Consider the following 16,386-nt stretch of genomic DNA (forward strand, 5'->3'; position numbering starts at 1 on the left):
ATGTGAAGAAAGAAGAAAAAATGCACAGAAAGAAAAAAAAGAAGTGCAGAAAGAAGCAACAGAAGTCCTCAAAGACGAAGAAAAGTGCAGGAAGAAGGATAATGTGCAGAAAGAACAAAAAGAAGAGCAGAAAGAAGCCTTGTTGCAAAATCATCCTGTACCCTCAACTTTTTCAGACGGATACTGGTGGTAACTGAGTCTAACTAACCAGTCCTAGAGCCAGTGCTATGTTAAAAGACACTTAGAATACAGTGAAAACACCTACATACACTAGGGAACATTATGCGTTGGGGTCCCCCTGTGATTAGCATGACCTCCTCTGTAAGCCCCTAGTATATAATAGGGCAGGGGGATTAAAACTACCTCTTAAAACACGCCACAGGGCGTTTTTGCACACGTTAACTCAGGCCCCGTCCCCTCCCTTCACCACTGTGTAAACACGCCCTGTGTCCGTTTTTAGTTGGGAGATTAAGTTCATTTGAATCCTGAGGGTCCCTAGGGTCCAACTAGCCCACTAGGTACCTCCAGTAAGTGCCACAGAGCTGCGTTGCAGAGAGGTGTAAAAAGTGGCACGGCCTGGACCACCTCTCTGCAATGCAGCTCAGTGGCGCTTACTGGAAGCACTTGGTGGGCTAGTTAGCCCCCAGGGGCCCTCAGTATTGAAGGGAAATTATATCCCCAATTTAAAACGTGCCATAGTGCGTGTTTGCACACGTCACCTCAGGCCCCGTCCCCTCCCTTCACCACTGTGTAAACGCGCCCTGTGGCTGTTCTAAGTTGAGAGATTAAGTCCCCTTGAATCCTAAGGGTCCCTAGGGTCAAACTAGACCACTAGATACCTCCACTAAGCGCCACAGAGCTGCGTTGCATAGAGGTGTAAAAAGGGGCTTGGCCTCAGAACACCTGTCTGCAGCGCAGCTCCCTGGCGCATACTGGAGATGCCTGTTGGGCTAGTTGGCCCTCAGGGACCCTCAGTATTGAAGAGGAATTAATTCCCCAACTTACAACTCGCCAGGGGGCGCGTTTGCAGAGTGCTGCAAGGAGGGGTCGTGGCCTCCGGCACGATGCCAGTCTTTTATTTATTTAAATTTTTTAAGAAGGGGGGCTGTGTGGTTCCCCTTCTTATTCTAATTTATTGGCCCTGATGTCCCCATCCCCCAGGGCCTGTCTCCTAATTATATTTTTTTGACCCCAATCCCCAGGGCCGGCCACTGTTTTTTATTATTTTTAAAAAATATATATTTATAGACACACCTAGGACATGCTGGACAAACCGTACGTACCTATCACCATGACGATTTGCGTGATATTCATTAAAAGGCGACTATGCATACAATGAATCCACGTGGAATGTATTTACACCACTAGTGAAGCTCTGACATGTCTGATGCCCTACCGTGCCTAATCCCGGTAGACACCCTTGTCGTTTATTTATACAAACATGGGTAGCTATTGACGGGCACATTTAATACACATGCACACCAAGCCATTCAAAGAGGATTCGACAAAAATTTGACCAAAACTATGCAAGAAACCCCCCTCACGGTTAATAAAACACACATCCACTGCCGGATGTGTAATACTTTTTATTTTACTCTCTGGAAAGGGGACGGACATCACTTGAGAGTCACAGCGCGCTCCTGGCAGAGCCCAATGCTGTGTTACACCCACCATTGCCTGCTGAGTGCCACACACCTCTGTGTTGTATTCCACTAGTTAGTGCATATGCTATGACACTCTCTAGCCCATGTGCACTGTAACACCACCCCGTGAATATGTCATGCCACACTTGTCTTCGCACGGGTTATATTGCCCCATCTAACGTGCCTTCCTCGATGCCTATGTTATAGCGCACAGTGCTATGCCATACATATTACAATCTGGGATCCATATCTTTGTCACAGTGCATATGCAACGTTACACTCCCCAGCACATATTTTATATTACAACTTTAGAGACTAGTTAGGTTACACAACACTGCCCTGTGCATATTACACTCCAAGGCGCATATCGCATAGCACGCGCTAGTGCCTGTGCTATCTCGCGCTCTCCAATGAATCTGTCATTGCGCACAATGTATTCCATATTATATTTCACGCCCGGTTGATCTTATATCACACTTTCTGGTGCATAGTTTATACCATACACTATATCTAGTTTTCATTTTCAATCGTATTCTCAGAACTATGTTCTATATAACACTGTGTTCACCTACCCTTTTCACAGGCATTACAGTTTGCGATAGGGGGTGGAGGGTCAGGGGGTGTTTCTGCCAAGTGAGCCCGGAGTCACAGTCACAAACGTCCTCTTCTTCCTGAATAAAAGTGAGATTATGCTACATACTTGTTCACATTTTAAGTAGTTTGCACAGACACACGTTTTAAAAACAATAAAGTTCCTAATACCGCCTTCTCTGAACAGTTAGCTTGCTGCCCCATCCCCCTCCTCCCTTTCCTCTGCTGTGTGAATCCATGGGCAGGACGAAACGCGTTGGCTAAAAGAATCATTTGTGTGATCTTTGGATTTTAAACGTCTGAATATATTATATGTATAAAGAACAATTATTTCGACCACAAGCAAACTTTGGACCTGCTTCTTCTACTATCTGTCATGAACATGTCATGTTTCAAAGAACCTTAATGAGATCTTCTAAATGATGGGTGCTAATTCCATTTGTTGTTTTTGATTGTATTTGGGTTTACCCAATAGGAAGTGGAGAGGGGTGCACTTCCTGGTTTTTCAAGCACCATCGCAACACTATTAGGCCACTACAAGTAATAGGTGCAGGACTTTTGCCTCAACCCTCTGTGTGCTTTGCTGATTGACATTGCATGAGTACATGGATAGTGACTGGATATTTAGAGTGCTGCAAGAAGAGTGCATGTTGAATTTATAAGTCCTTTTGTTTTGGCAGAGTGATTGGATAAGGACATGGGACTGGCTGAGCAATTGGAGGAGTGCATAGGTAGTAACAGGGAGACTAATAAACTGTATAGGTAGCAGTCAAAGGATTTTAGAAGTGCATGAGTTAGTGTCTGGTTAATTGCATGAGTACATGGGTACTGACAGGATAATTAGAGTACTGCAAGGAGAGTGCATGGTGAATTTATAAGTGCTTGGGTTTTGGCGGAGTGATTTGATTAGTACATGGTATTGGCTGGGTGATTAGATGAGTGCGCGGGGAGTGACAGTGTGATTGCTGGACTGCATCGGTACTACCTGGGTAATTGGAGGAGTGAATCAGTAGTGTGTAGGTGGTTAGAGAACTGCTTGGATAGTGCACATGTGATTGTAGCACTGCATGTGTTTGTGCCTGTTTCATTGTATGAGTACATAGATAGTGACTGGATACTTAGAGTGTTGCAAGGAGAGTGCATGGTGATTATATAAGTGCTTGGGTTTTGGCAGAGTGATTGGATAAGGATTTGGTACAGGCTGGGTAATTGGAGGAGTGCATAGGTAGTAACGGGGAGATTACTAAAGTGTATAGGTAGCAGTCAAAGGATTGTAAACGTGCATGAGTTAGTGCCTGGGTAATTGCATGAGTACATGAGTACTGACTGGATGATTAAAGTACTGCAAGGAGAGTGCATGGTAAATTTATAAGTGCTTGGGTTTTGGCAGAGTGATTGGATAAGGACATGGGACTGGCTGAATAATTGGAGGAGTGCATAGGTAGTAACAGGGACATTACTAAACTGTATAGGTAGCCCTCAAAGGATTGTAGCATTGCATGTGTTAATTCCTGGGTCATTTCATGAGTACACTAAGCATTGATGCAACTGTATAAATAGTATCTGAACACATAGATAACTCATTACATACTATCTACTTGTGTAGATAAGTCCACCATGCCACAAAGGGTAATATATGGTGGTTTATTTAGGAGGTACATCTTGACCGTTCAATCTACAAATACGCGACATCATTAAACTATACCTCACAACAGACTTAAGAAACAAAAGCAATTAACAACACATTTAATGATCTTTTTTAAAACCACATATATCTTCACTTTTCTATTTAAAATTATGTGGCATCATTCAACTATACGTTTGCTTAAACTACAAAAAGAAACCTAATTAACAGCGCCTTTTTTCATCATTCTATCTCTAATGATATGCCATAATTTAACTATACCTTCTGTATAAACTAATAACAGAAACCTAATTAATAACACCTTATATGATCATCTTTCAAACACCACAGTTGCATCTTTACCAAAGTATCTATAATTATGCACTATGACTAAACTATACCTTTGTAGAGAGAAAACAAAATAATGCCTAATTAACTACACCTTATATGAGAATCTTTCAAAATACACATTTGTACTGCATCTTCAACGAACTATCTAAAAATATGAAGCATTATTCAGCTATACTTTTGAACAGACTTAAAAAAATATATATTATTGTACAGACTGTTTTTTAAACAAACTTCAAGTACAATGAAACTAATTCCAATATACATCTCTACATTTGATAATATATTTCAAACAACACAGTTTTAGAATAATGTCAAATCTTTTTTAAATAAACATCAAAACTATTTAACTCACCCCGCAAAAAAATCTGTGGAATAAAACATCTCACACACTCAGACAGGATTTGTTTTCACACACAGTCAATATAAATCACCAGACTCAGCAAGGTAAAACCAGTAATGGCAAGATTTCCCTCTCTTTTTCCTTACAAATACACATAAGCAACAAATGGCATTGCTTCCCAGAGTTTTTCAAATTGTAAAACACAGTTCCATTGGTCACAGATAATAACCCTGATCAACTGACTTCTTCACCCCTTATGCTTAATGTCAGTTTCCATAGCAACAGGTCATGCAATATTTAACTCAACTCACAGGTCATACGTTCACCACAAAATGTAGCAAATGAGAACAGCAGGTGGGGTGGCGTTGCAAAACATGACCTTATCCTTTCTGCTGTACCTTTCAAACATTTTTTACTAACCAATAATAAACTTGATTTTTAAACAAAGTAAAATGCACCCTATTTTTGAATGTACAATGTTCTGAAACTGCCAATCATATCTCTACTTTCTTTAAACAGAATCTTGTCCACCATTTTAGATATCTCTCATTCTGCCAACTGACTACCTCAGCTACAGACATCTTTTCATTACCTACAGTCATCACTTCAAGATGCTTTCAGTGTAAATTGTTGGGCACAGCTATGTTTTCTGGTACTAAAGGTATGCTGAACACAGAGGTATTGACAAAGACCTAGCTTGGCAAAATGTAGACATTAAATGGATTGGACAGAGAGGATTAAAGTGGCACCAATTGATGCTTTTGGTTAAAACCTTTTTGCATCTCCAAGCCCCTGACCTCATAATTGTGCACTGTGGTGGCAATGACCTAGGCACATTGACTGGGGAAGGTCTGGAATTGTGAATGAAGGACACCTTTGCACAGTTGATGTTGCTTTTCCCCCTAACTGTCTTTATATACTATAACATGTGCCAAAGACAGAAATGGAAGTGGTCCAATCAATTTTGTCCTCAGATTGAGAAAGCTAGAAAAACTGACAATAAATCTGTTTCTGCTTACCTCAGAGACCATAGGATGTGCTGAATATATAACATCAATCTACGTTTCCATTTGGAGGGCATCTACAGGAGTGACGGAGTACAGTTCACTGATGAAGGGAACAGAGTGTTCCTCAACAACCCGAAGCTCTGCATCCGCACTTACATGTAGCTGCAATAAACTCATAATAAACACAAAGGCTCTTTTTAGAGCCACCCAATAACCCAACATATAACCTAGGTTTAAATAAAAAAAATTGTAATTAATTTTGCTTGGAGTCGCGCACCCAGCTCGACCTACAGCCGCGTATCCATCGCGTTCACACTAGGGGGCCGTGCTGAGAGACGCGTACCCATTGCGTTCACACTTGGGGCCACGCTGAGCACTGTGACCCATCGTGTTCACACTGGGGGGGCCGCATTGAGCGCCACACACCCATCGCGTTCACACTTGGGGGCCGCGCTGAGCGCCATGCACCCATTGCATTCACACTGGGGGCCGCGCTGAGCCCCGCGCAAGGGTTACGACTCCAATTATTATGTTTCTTTTAAATCCACTCTCATTCATTTACATTCGCCCCGGGGACCCCATCCCCCGGGGCACATCCAAATATACTTTTTTCTTTTTTTTTAAATAACGAAGAAGGGGGGACTGCCACCCCCTCCCAGGCCATTTTTGGCCCCGGGGACCCCATCCCCCGGGACCTGGCCTCATGGTTAGGGACTGTGGGGGGAGCCCCAATTTCCGCACGGTCCCGCCGGCTCCTCGTCTCCTGCAGGTGCCGGCATTGCTTTTCCACACGGGGAACTGCTAACATGCAGCTCTCCGTGTGGAAAAGCAATCTGCTTTGGATTTTGGAAGCGTGAGCAGGCAACCTGCTCTAGCTTCCAAAATCCAAAACAGTGTTTGCTATAACAGGGCAGGAGTGCACTGCTCCCGCCTAGTCATAGCAAACAGCAGTGTCCTGGCGTGGGCACCCCGGGACACTGCAGGAGCTGGCCCTGGAGGGTGGCGGTCCCCAGGGCCATGGAGGGCTCCTGGAGGGGGGCCACGCAGCCCCCCTCCCTTTATTTACATAGCCCCAGGGAGGTGGTGGTCCTCTGGGCGTGTGGGGGCTCGAGCCCCCCACACAATTTTACTTTCTTTTTTTAAAGCCCCGAGGGTGGCGATACCCAGGGCTTGGGGGGACCTTGGAGGCCCCCCACGGATTAATTAAAAAAGCCCCAGGGAGATGGCGATCCCCGGGGCTGTGGGAGGGCTACGTGCCCTCCTGTATATACTTTACATAGCCCCGTGGAGGTGGCAGGCCCCAGGGCTGCGGAGGCCCAGCAGGCCCCCACAATTATGAATAGGGCAATGCCCCCAGGACCTGGCCCACCCAGAGGCCTCATTTAAATCAAGTGCGGAAGCCCGCGCTTTATATTTTTTAATAATTTCGGCAGAATTCGCGACCCCATCGCGCTTTCCGCCGAAATTATTTAAAAAAATACTTATTCTGGCCCTGGGGGTCCTTGTGGGACCCCCTGAACAGGCCTAAAGGGTCAGAGTGTCCCTACCCTGCACCCTTCTCTTGTTTTTAAACATTTATTTTACTGTTTTCTTGTGACTAAATGGCTGCCAACAGTTGCCCGTTTGGACTGTTGGCAGCCAATCACAGTGAAGCTTGTGCTTGGGAGGGTTCGCAAACCCACCGCTGCCCCAGATATCGAAACTACTGAGTCATTGCAATGAACATAGTAAAAACACTGCCACTCACATATATATATATAAATACCACTCATTCACCAGTACAGCGCTATGTGATCAAGGCCACATGTCTGGCGGCCGAAACTCGTCTTTTGGACACTTGATGCTTGAATAAATCATCATTTAACTCTCAACTTTGCCTTTGTAGTCTATTTCCTGGTGTTGCGCCTTTCTTTGGATGGTGGTACCCCTGGGATCCTGCTGTGGAATATATATATATATATATATATATATATATATTTTCACTAAAAAAAACATAGGTTTTAGGGAAAGTTATAGTTAGTTGCACATTTCACTCGTACAAAACCAGAGAAATTCCCCCGTTATAGTTAGTTCAGCTAAATATAACTCGCGCCCCCGCAATGCACTGCGGATGACGTCACATATTACATCACTCATGACATGGTCAGTGACATCACTGATGACATCACTGATTACATCTAAAATGATATAACTGATGACATCACTGATTACATCATCCAGTGACTGTGTGTTTCTGTAAAGTTTAAATATGTTTAATATATATAGGGAAAGGCGTATTGAAGAATGAGTGGGTGTATAAGTGTCTGAATGGATGATTTAGTAGGTGCATGACTGACTCTATAAGTGAGTGATTAAACGTATATTACTGAATGCATGGGTTAGTGACTAAACTGTGTGAATGTCATTTGAGATGTCATCATTGACGTCACTGACCATGTCATGAGTGATGTAATATGTGACGTCATCAGCAGTGCATTGCGGGGGCGCGAGTTATAGTTAGCTGAACTAAGTATTACAGGGGAATTTCGCTGGTTTTGTACAAGTGAAATGTCCAACTAACTATAACTTTCCCTAAAACCTATGTTTTTTTCAGTGAATTTCTAAAGTTTTTTAATGTTAATTTCTAACTATAACGTGCCTGAATCCTATGGTTTTTTAAGTGAATTCCAAAGGTTTTTTAAATGCTAGTTTCTAACTAAGTCTACAGAGGTAGGACATGTGAAGAAAGAATAAAAAACGCACAGGAAGAAGCAAAAGAAATGCAGAAAGAAGCAATTGAAGTCCACAAAGACGAAGAAAAGTGCAGGAAGAAGCAAGACATGTGCAGAAAGAACCAACAGAGGAGCAGAAAGAGGCCTTGTTGCAAAATCATCCTGTGCCCACAACTTTTTCAGACGGGTACTGGTGGTAACTGACTCTGACTAACCAGGCCTAGAGCCAGTGCTATGCTAAAAGACACTTAGAATACAGCGAAAACACCTACATACACTAGGGAACACTATGCGTTGGGGTACCCCTGTGATTAGCATGACCTCCTCTGTAAGGCCCTAGTACATAATAGGGCAGGGGGATTAAAACTACCTCTAAGTCAGAGGTGCAGAAATATGCTACTTTAACTAGTAGTCGCATTTGCAGAGTTTTGGAGAAAGGGTGCTGGGCGTCCAACCAGCGCTCAGGAATTCCGCTGTGTAGGACTTATAGGAGGTACCAGGAGGGATTCTTGGCCCCCAAACTCCCTCAGGACTAAATTGGACTTCATCCCCCATCCCGAAGTCTGCCACGAGGCACGTTTTCAGAGTGGTAGAGTAAGGGGGCCATGGCCTCCGAAGACGTCTTAGGATTCCCACTGTGTGGGACTTACTGGAGGTAACAAGAGGGGTAATTGCCCCCCTAGGACATCTTTGGGGGCCAACTACCTAAACTATTACCTCCAGTCAGTCCCACACAGCAGCACTGGTAAGTACTTTGCCCACCACTCTACAAACGCGTTCCCTGGCATGCTCATGGATGGGGATTGAAGTCCCCTTCACTGCTGGGGGTCCTTTAGGGGCCAACTAGCCTACCTATCGCCATCTGAGTCACAAAGGGTTTAGCCGGTTAGTGTTTATACAGCAGGGCATCCCCATTTCTTGTACGATTGGTCTGTTGGGAAGGGGCTGAAACAGAGATCGATAAATGTCTGGGTAGTTAACCTTCACAATCCCCTCCATCATCATAAATTGTCCGGCGTTTTTCCCTCTTCAGTCATGAATTAATAGTTCCACCTGTTTGCTACTATAGAGTTGGCTACTAGGTCCGTAGCACTGTTTTTATTCCTCCTCTTTTAACTCGTAGATTAATTTCTCTACGGTGATCAAGCGGATTTTGTGCCTCTTGTCTCACACCAGCCTACGTAATTTTATCCACGGCTGTGTACAGGCAGATTTTGAACTGCCTCCAGAAAATTAATAGGGGATCGGTTCCCCCTTTGGCAGAGTAAGTTTGATGCCAATCTCTTTAAATTTGGGACCTCAATTTCTTGAGAGGCCTTTACTAATAAGCACCTCATTTTTTTAAGTGGCCATCACTCTCTTTGTTGTCCCGCTGGGAGGATCTGGACCCCCCTTTTCTTTGACGACACACCGCGCCTTAGATACCTGCCAGCAAGGCAGAAACGGTAATTTTCTGAACTTAGATGTATTCTTGTTCTCTTAGATGTCATGACCCCAACTATAGATCTGACACATTATACTCTTTGTATTAACCCTTTAGGTGCCCTTCCTCCTTCCCACTTGTATCCCTGTCCTGAGGAAGACCCCATTTTGTAAGGTCTCAACGAACACCTACACGAATCAAGGGGTCGAAACGTCGACACAACACAACTGCCAGTAATATCAACCGTGCATGTTGCACTGTGATTCTCATCCTACATGGTGACATCTATGTTTACTGTATCGCATTTTGAGATTAGATCTATGCAAAATATGTGGCATTGAATGAAACATGCCTATCAATTTGATTGTCAATAAGTGTATATACTGTTCCTTTCACTTATCCCTCAATTGTCACACTAATTCACTGACCCTTCCCTCCCCAACCCCCCCTTTTTTGGGGCACATCTACTATGTCTTGTGTAATGTTTTTTACTTAAAGTGTGAATTGAATACATGAAAATTGAAGTTCAGTGTGATTAAATAACACTTGAACTTTTTCTTCAGATTTTCTGTCTATTTATTCGTTGATGTTTGATTTATATTGTTCATGTTTTGCTGGGACCATTTTGTTCTATACTGTCCTACACTCAGGTCCCAGTGATTTTGGGTATACCCTTTCTATAACTACTTCAGAGCAGGTGCATACCTGCGAGGTTTTCTTAGTGATATATCACTGCCTACCAAGATGGTAGAGAGTGAGACTCTTTCATATACTGAGGAGTATATTAATCAGTTGCTACAGGACCCTGCGAACCAATTTCTATCTTCTGACACTCCTAATATTGATTTTACATTGAATGACAAGTTTGTACGTCTAGAACGCCTTGAGAAGAAACTTATTCGTACTCGCCTTCATGGTCATCTGCTTACGAAATACCTCCAGGCCAACGTAATACCTGTTGGGCTCCAGATTAAGAACGAACCGGCAATCTTCGTAGATATACCCAAATTTAAGGAAGGTTTCAGTTTTGTGGCAAACAACGCCTCTCGTCATTGGATGGTGTTGGGGGTTGAAACCGCAGCTGAGCAGGTTCAAACACTTTCCAGAGAAATTGCATCCCTTAAACAGGTAATTGCAGGGGACTCAACATTGACGAATGCTTACGAGGCTTTGGAAAACCTGACTAAATCATTGAAAGATTTTGAAACCACTACCCAGAATAAGAAGCTTGACAAACTATCCAAAGATATCCGTTTTTACGAGAAAAAGAACACTTATCCTTACCTCAACGAGGATTACTACAAGCAAGACACCCAGGGAAGATTTACCGGCAGAGGTAGGGGCTCCTATAGAGGCAGAAGGAATTTTACCACCTTCTCTGATTCATCATTGAGCTCTGAAAGCGATAACGAACAACCAGGCACCAGTTCTGATCAGAGCTACCGGGACAACTGGTATCCCCCACAAGGCTACTATCCTTCTTTTTTAGGCGAGGGCCAATGGAGACCGCCCAGAGGATAAGGCAACTGGCAGAGGGGTGCACAGAGAGGCCGTCAACCCACTACTACGAACTGGGAGAGGGGCCGGGCCTCCACGGCGAAACAGGTTCGCTTCCAACCGGAGAACCACGGGGAAATATCGACACGACGCAAGGTATACAGATGGTAGGAGCTAACGATAACCCTGTGGTTAATATTTCATCCTATACCCTAAAGGAAGATGAACAAAGAATCCTGTCTAAAGGTTTATCTTTTGTACCCACGTCTTACCCGAATAATTTTGCTACAAGGATAGAGCTACACAGTTTTTTCCGCAAAATCCGTCTTAGATACTTTTTCAAACACTCCACGACGAATTCATCGCATTCAGTGACAGGATTAAGAGTTCCATCCACCTTTGTCCCCCCGACAAACACTATGACCAATAGGATTCTAGCATATGAAAGTATGGTACTGATGGATGTGATGAAACTGTTGTCAACGCACAAACACACGATTCCGAATACCAGCAAATTGGAGAAGACAGCCTTGACAAATCTTAAGAACAACAAGGACATAGTCATAAAAGCTGCAGATAAAGGCGGCGCAATCGGGATCCAGGACACAACAGCTTACAGAGCGGAGATTATGAGACAGCTCCAAGATGGGGTGAGCTATTCTAAACTGAGGTCGGACCACACAAACGAGCTGGCGGATGAAATCCTGAGAATCACTTCTGAAGCACATGAACAAGGTGTTTTGAGCAAGTTGGAGTTTGACTACCTAAACCAGAAACACCCTCGACTACCAACAATATATACCTTGCCCAAAATCCACAAGGACATGCGCAATCCACCGGGACGCCCTATTGTCTCTGGATGTGGCTCTTTGCTTGAGCCCCTATGCAAATATGTGGACTTTTTTCTTAAACCATTGGCAGAGAACACTGACGCATATTTAAGGGATACCATGCAAACCATCACATTGATAGATCAACTACCTTTCAATCCCTGCAGTCAACTACTTGTAACATGTGATATTGTATCTCTGTATACAAGTATCCCTCAAGAACCGACCCTGACAATAATGAGAGAGGCTCTGAATACACGACCATCCCCTATGAGAGTACCCACAGAATTTATCATTACTCTACTGACGATTGCTATGAAGAAAAATTTCTTCTATTTTCAAGGAGAATACTACATACAAACAAAGGGCGTCGCGATGGGAGCAGCCTTCGCCCCAGATCTGCCAATCATTTACATGGACCATTTCGAGAGATCGTTTGTTTTTAATAACAATCCCTTTTCCCACCGGGTCAATCTGTGGAAACGGTATATCGATGATATACTGATCATTTGGAACGGCGATTCCACTGATTTGGCCATTTTCCATGGCTGGCTTAACCAATGTAACCATAACATCCAATTTACGGTACAATCGGACAGTAAAGAGCTAGCTTTCCTTGACATTAAGATCTATTGTGAAGAAAATAAATTGCACACTACATTATATCGTAAACCGGCTGAGCGTAACTCTCTTCTCAGATATAACAGCCATCACCCACGTGGATTGAGAGACAACCTACCGGTGGGCCAATTCCTGAGGATTCGCAGGAATTGCACCAAGAAGGAGGACTACATGGTTGAATCCGAGGACTTAAGAAACAGATTGCTAACAAGAGGTTACCCGAGAAGACTGGTAAAGAGGACACAGAAAAAAGCCTGGTTTAACCCTCGAGAGACACTACTGACACCCCAAGACAAAAAGGACATGTCACTACAGAGAATGATCTGCGTTACCACTTTTTCCACAAGAAGTAATGCAATCAAAAAAGTAATAAACAAGCACTGGAGTTTGGTAGCAGACGATATTGATCAACCTAATCCACCAATGCACTCTTTTAAGAAGGCTATGAGCGTCAAGGATCATGTGGTCCACTCTTTTCTAGAGACCGTCAAAAAACTAACTATTCAATCCCTCTGGAACCTTCAACCAGTGATTGGACACTTTAAATGTGGACATTGCAAGGCCTGTGACACCACCATTGCTACAAAAACCTTTGTCTACAAGGAACATACAATCATTCTCAATTCATTTACAAACTGTTATTCGGTCAATGTGATCTATGGCATAATCTGTCCCTGTGGGTCACTTTACATAGGTCAAACGCAACAGAAGATTAAATCTAGGATTTTTCAGCACCACAGTAGGATTCGATGCACCGTAGTAGGGGCCCCATTAGTGGAACACTGCGGTCTGAAGAACCATAACCCAGAAGATCTACAGCGGTTGGTACTTGAAAAGGTCAAGTTGGGGCCGAGAGGTGGTAATTTGTCTGCGATCTTGAACCTGAGGGAATCGAAATGGATGATACGTTTGGACACAATAGCCAATAGGCTAAACGAACTCGACTGCAGTAATGCACAACTAGCATGTCTGTACACCTGAATTTGTCCCTGAATCCCATCACATGCTCATATTTACATATCTATAAGGGTGGTAGATTCCTCAGGGGGCATTTTAGGGCTGTTCCTAACCATTGTAGTTTCTGATGAATTCAATGAACCTCCCCTTCCCCCTGCCTTTCAACATGTGCATCCATTGAAGTCTCTAGAGTCTGTGTTTTTTCTGATATGAAAACGTTGGTATAAATGCTGCCTCTTAAGACCTGTCCTAACGTATTTCCAAAATATTTTTGTAATATCTGTATTGAGGTAATGTGAATTTGTTGTTCACCGAGACATCTAATGTAGATTGATTTCACCATCATCAATGTTAATATAACCTCTCAGCGCTTAATTCAGCAACTTTGCGTAACTGAGGTTTCGAATTGGATTCTCTTTTATTGCATTTGTTTACCATGAGCATTCTTCAAGATGTTACATTGTGGACAATTAATGTATTATTACTTACCTGACATTCATCTGTATATGTATTGTTAAGAGAGACTTCATAGCCTTTTGTTTCCATTCCTCTACTGATTTTAAGATTAGGGATGTGAACACTTAAAGCGTTTACTCGCACCAAGCGCTAGTTACAAGTCTGTCTTCCCTTCCCCTTTCATACTTTAAGACCGGCATTTAGCGGTGGCACGGTAACAGAGATCATGTGTTTCTCCGCGTCTCCCGTCAAATATCCCTGGATGGGAAGGTTTCGCGCTCCTTCACACTAACGGATGGACAGCACACAAAGAGGGTGAGTCCTGTCTCCCTTGGAGATACTCATTCACGGTTAGATTGTAATAAACCCCCGCACTTTACTACCATGGCATCTACCGATTATATCGCCGGCAACGTTGCATTACACTGATTTGCCTCGCGTTTAGCGCAGTGTCACGATCCCTAGTGCAGCGCTTGAGGTTCAGTGCTTCTTTTTGGCTCGAATGAAATACTTTCAGAGCTCTGGCTATCGCCATCTGAGTCACTAAGGGTTTAGGCGGTTAGTGTTTATACAGCAGGGCATCCCCATTTCTTGTATGATTGGTCTGTTGGGAAGGGGCTGAAACTGAGATCGATAAATGTCTGGGTAGTTAACCTTCACAATCCCCTCCATCATCATAAATTGTCCGGCGTTTTTCCCTCTTCAGTCATCAATTAATAGTTCCACCTGTTTGCTACTATAGAGTTAGCTACTAGGTCCATAGCACTGTTTTTATTCCTCCTCTTTTAACTCGTAGATTCATTTCTCTACGGTGATCAAGCGGATGTTGTGCCTCTTGTCTCGCGCCACCCTACGTAATTTTATCCACGGCTGTGTACAGGCAGATTTTGAACTGCCTCCAGAAAATTAATAGGGGATCGGTTCCCCCTTTGGCAGAGTAAGTTTGATGCCAATCTCTTTAAATTTGGGACCTCAATTTCTTGAGAGGCCTTTACTAATAAGCACCTCATTTTTTTAGGTGGCCATCACTCTCTTCGTTGTACCGCTGGGAGGATCTTCGACCCCCCTTTTCTTTGATGACACACCGCGCCTTAGATACATGCCAGCAAGGCAGAAACGGTAATTTTCTGAACTTGGATGTATTCTTGTTCTCTTAGATGTCATGACCCCAACTATAGATCTGACACATTATACTCTTTGTATTAACCCTTTAGGTGCCCTTCCTCCTTCCCACTTGTACCCCTGTCCTGAGGAAGACCCCATTTTGTAAGGTCTCAACGAACACCTACACGAATCAAGGGGTCGAAACGTCGACACAACACAACTGCCAGTAATATCAACCGTGCATGTTGCACTGTGATTCTCATCCTACATGGTGACATCTATGTTTACTGTATCGCATTTTGAGATTAGATCTATGCAAAATATGTGGCATTGAATGAAACATGCCTATCAATTTGATTGTCAATAAGTGTATATACTGTTCCTTTCACTTATCCCTCAATTGTCACACTAATTCACTGACCCTTCCCTCCCCAACCCCCCCTTTTTTGGGCACATCTACTATGTCTTGTGGAATGTTATTTACTTAAAGTGTGAATTAAATACATGAACATTGAAGTTCAGTGTGATTAAATAACACTTGAACTTTTTCTTCAGATTTTCTGTCTATTTATTCGTTGATGTTTGATTTATATTGTTCATGTTGTGCTGGGACCATTTTGTTCTATACTACCTTTTACCTTCAGTAAGCCCCACGCAGTGGGATTGGTGAGAGGTAGACAAAGGCCATGCCCCTTTCTCCACCACTCTGCAAACGCGCCCCCTGGCGCGTTGTAAGTTGGGGGATTAAGTCTCCTTGAATCCTGAGGAACCCGGGGATCAAAGTAGCCCACCAGGTACCTCCAGTAAGCGCCACAGAGCTGCATTGCAGAGAGGTGCAAAAAGGGGCGTCGCCTGGACCACCTCTCAGCAACGCAGCGCAGTAGCGCTTACTGGAGGTACATGGTGGGCTAGTTGGCCCCCAGGGACCCTTCGGTATTGAATAGGAATTAATTCCCCACCTTAAAACGCGCCACAGGGCATGTTTGCACACATGTCACCTCAGGCCCCGCCCCCTCCCTTCACCACTGTGCAAACGCGTCCCATGGCACTTTTTAAGTTTGGGGATTAAGTCCCCTTGAATCCTGAGGGTCCCTGGGGTCCAACTAGCCCACCAGGTACCTCCAGTAAGCGCCACAGAGCTGCATTGCGGAGAGATGTAAAAAGGGGCGTGGCCTGGACCACCTCTCTGCAATGCAGCGCAGTGGCGCTTACTGGAGGTACCTAGTGGGCT

General features: G+C 43.8%; 1 protein-coding gene across 4 annotated transcripts in view; it reads left to right on the forward strand.

Annotated features, from left to right (window-relative positions):
* Positions 1 to 16,386, forward strand: part of TMEM45A (transmembrane protein 45A) — a 494,464-nt gene that overhangs the window by 168,268 nt on the left and 309,810 nt on the right. The window contains exon 1 of one of the 4 annotated variants that reach the window (XM_085620486.1): positions 15,358 to 15,381. The exons of the other annotated variants lie outside the window; for them this stretch is intronic. The gene's annotated coding sequence lies outside the window, so the exon portion shown is untranslated. Of the gene's footprint in view, positions 1 to 15,357; positions 15,382 to 16,386 lie in introns of those variants that run through there. 4 annotated transcript variants of the gene reach the window in all.

The sequence above is a fragment of the Triturus cristatus genome, chromosome 8, assembly GCF_964204655.1.
Source record: "Triturus cristatus chromosome 8, aTriCri1.1, whole genome shotgun sequence".
NCBI classification, from domain to species: domain Eukaryota; kingdom Metazoa; phylum Chordata; class Amphibia; order Caudata; family Salamandridae; genus Triturus; species Triturus cristatus.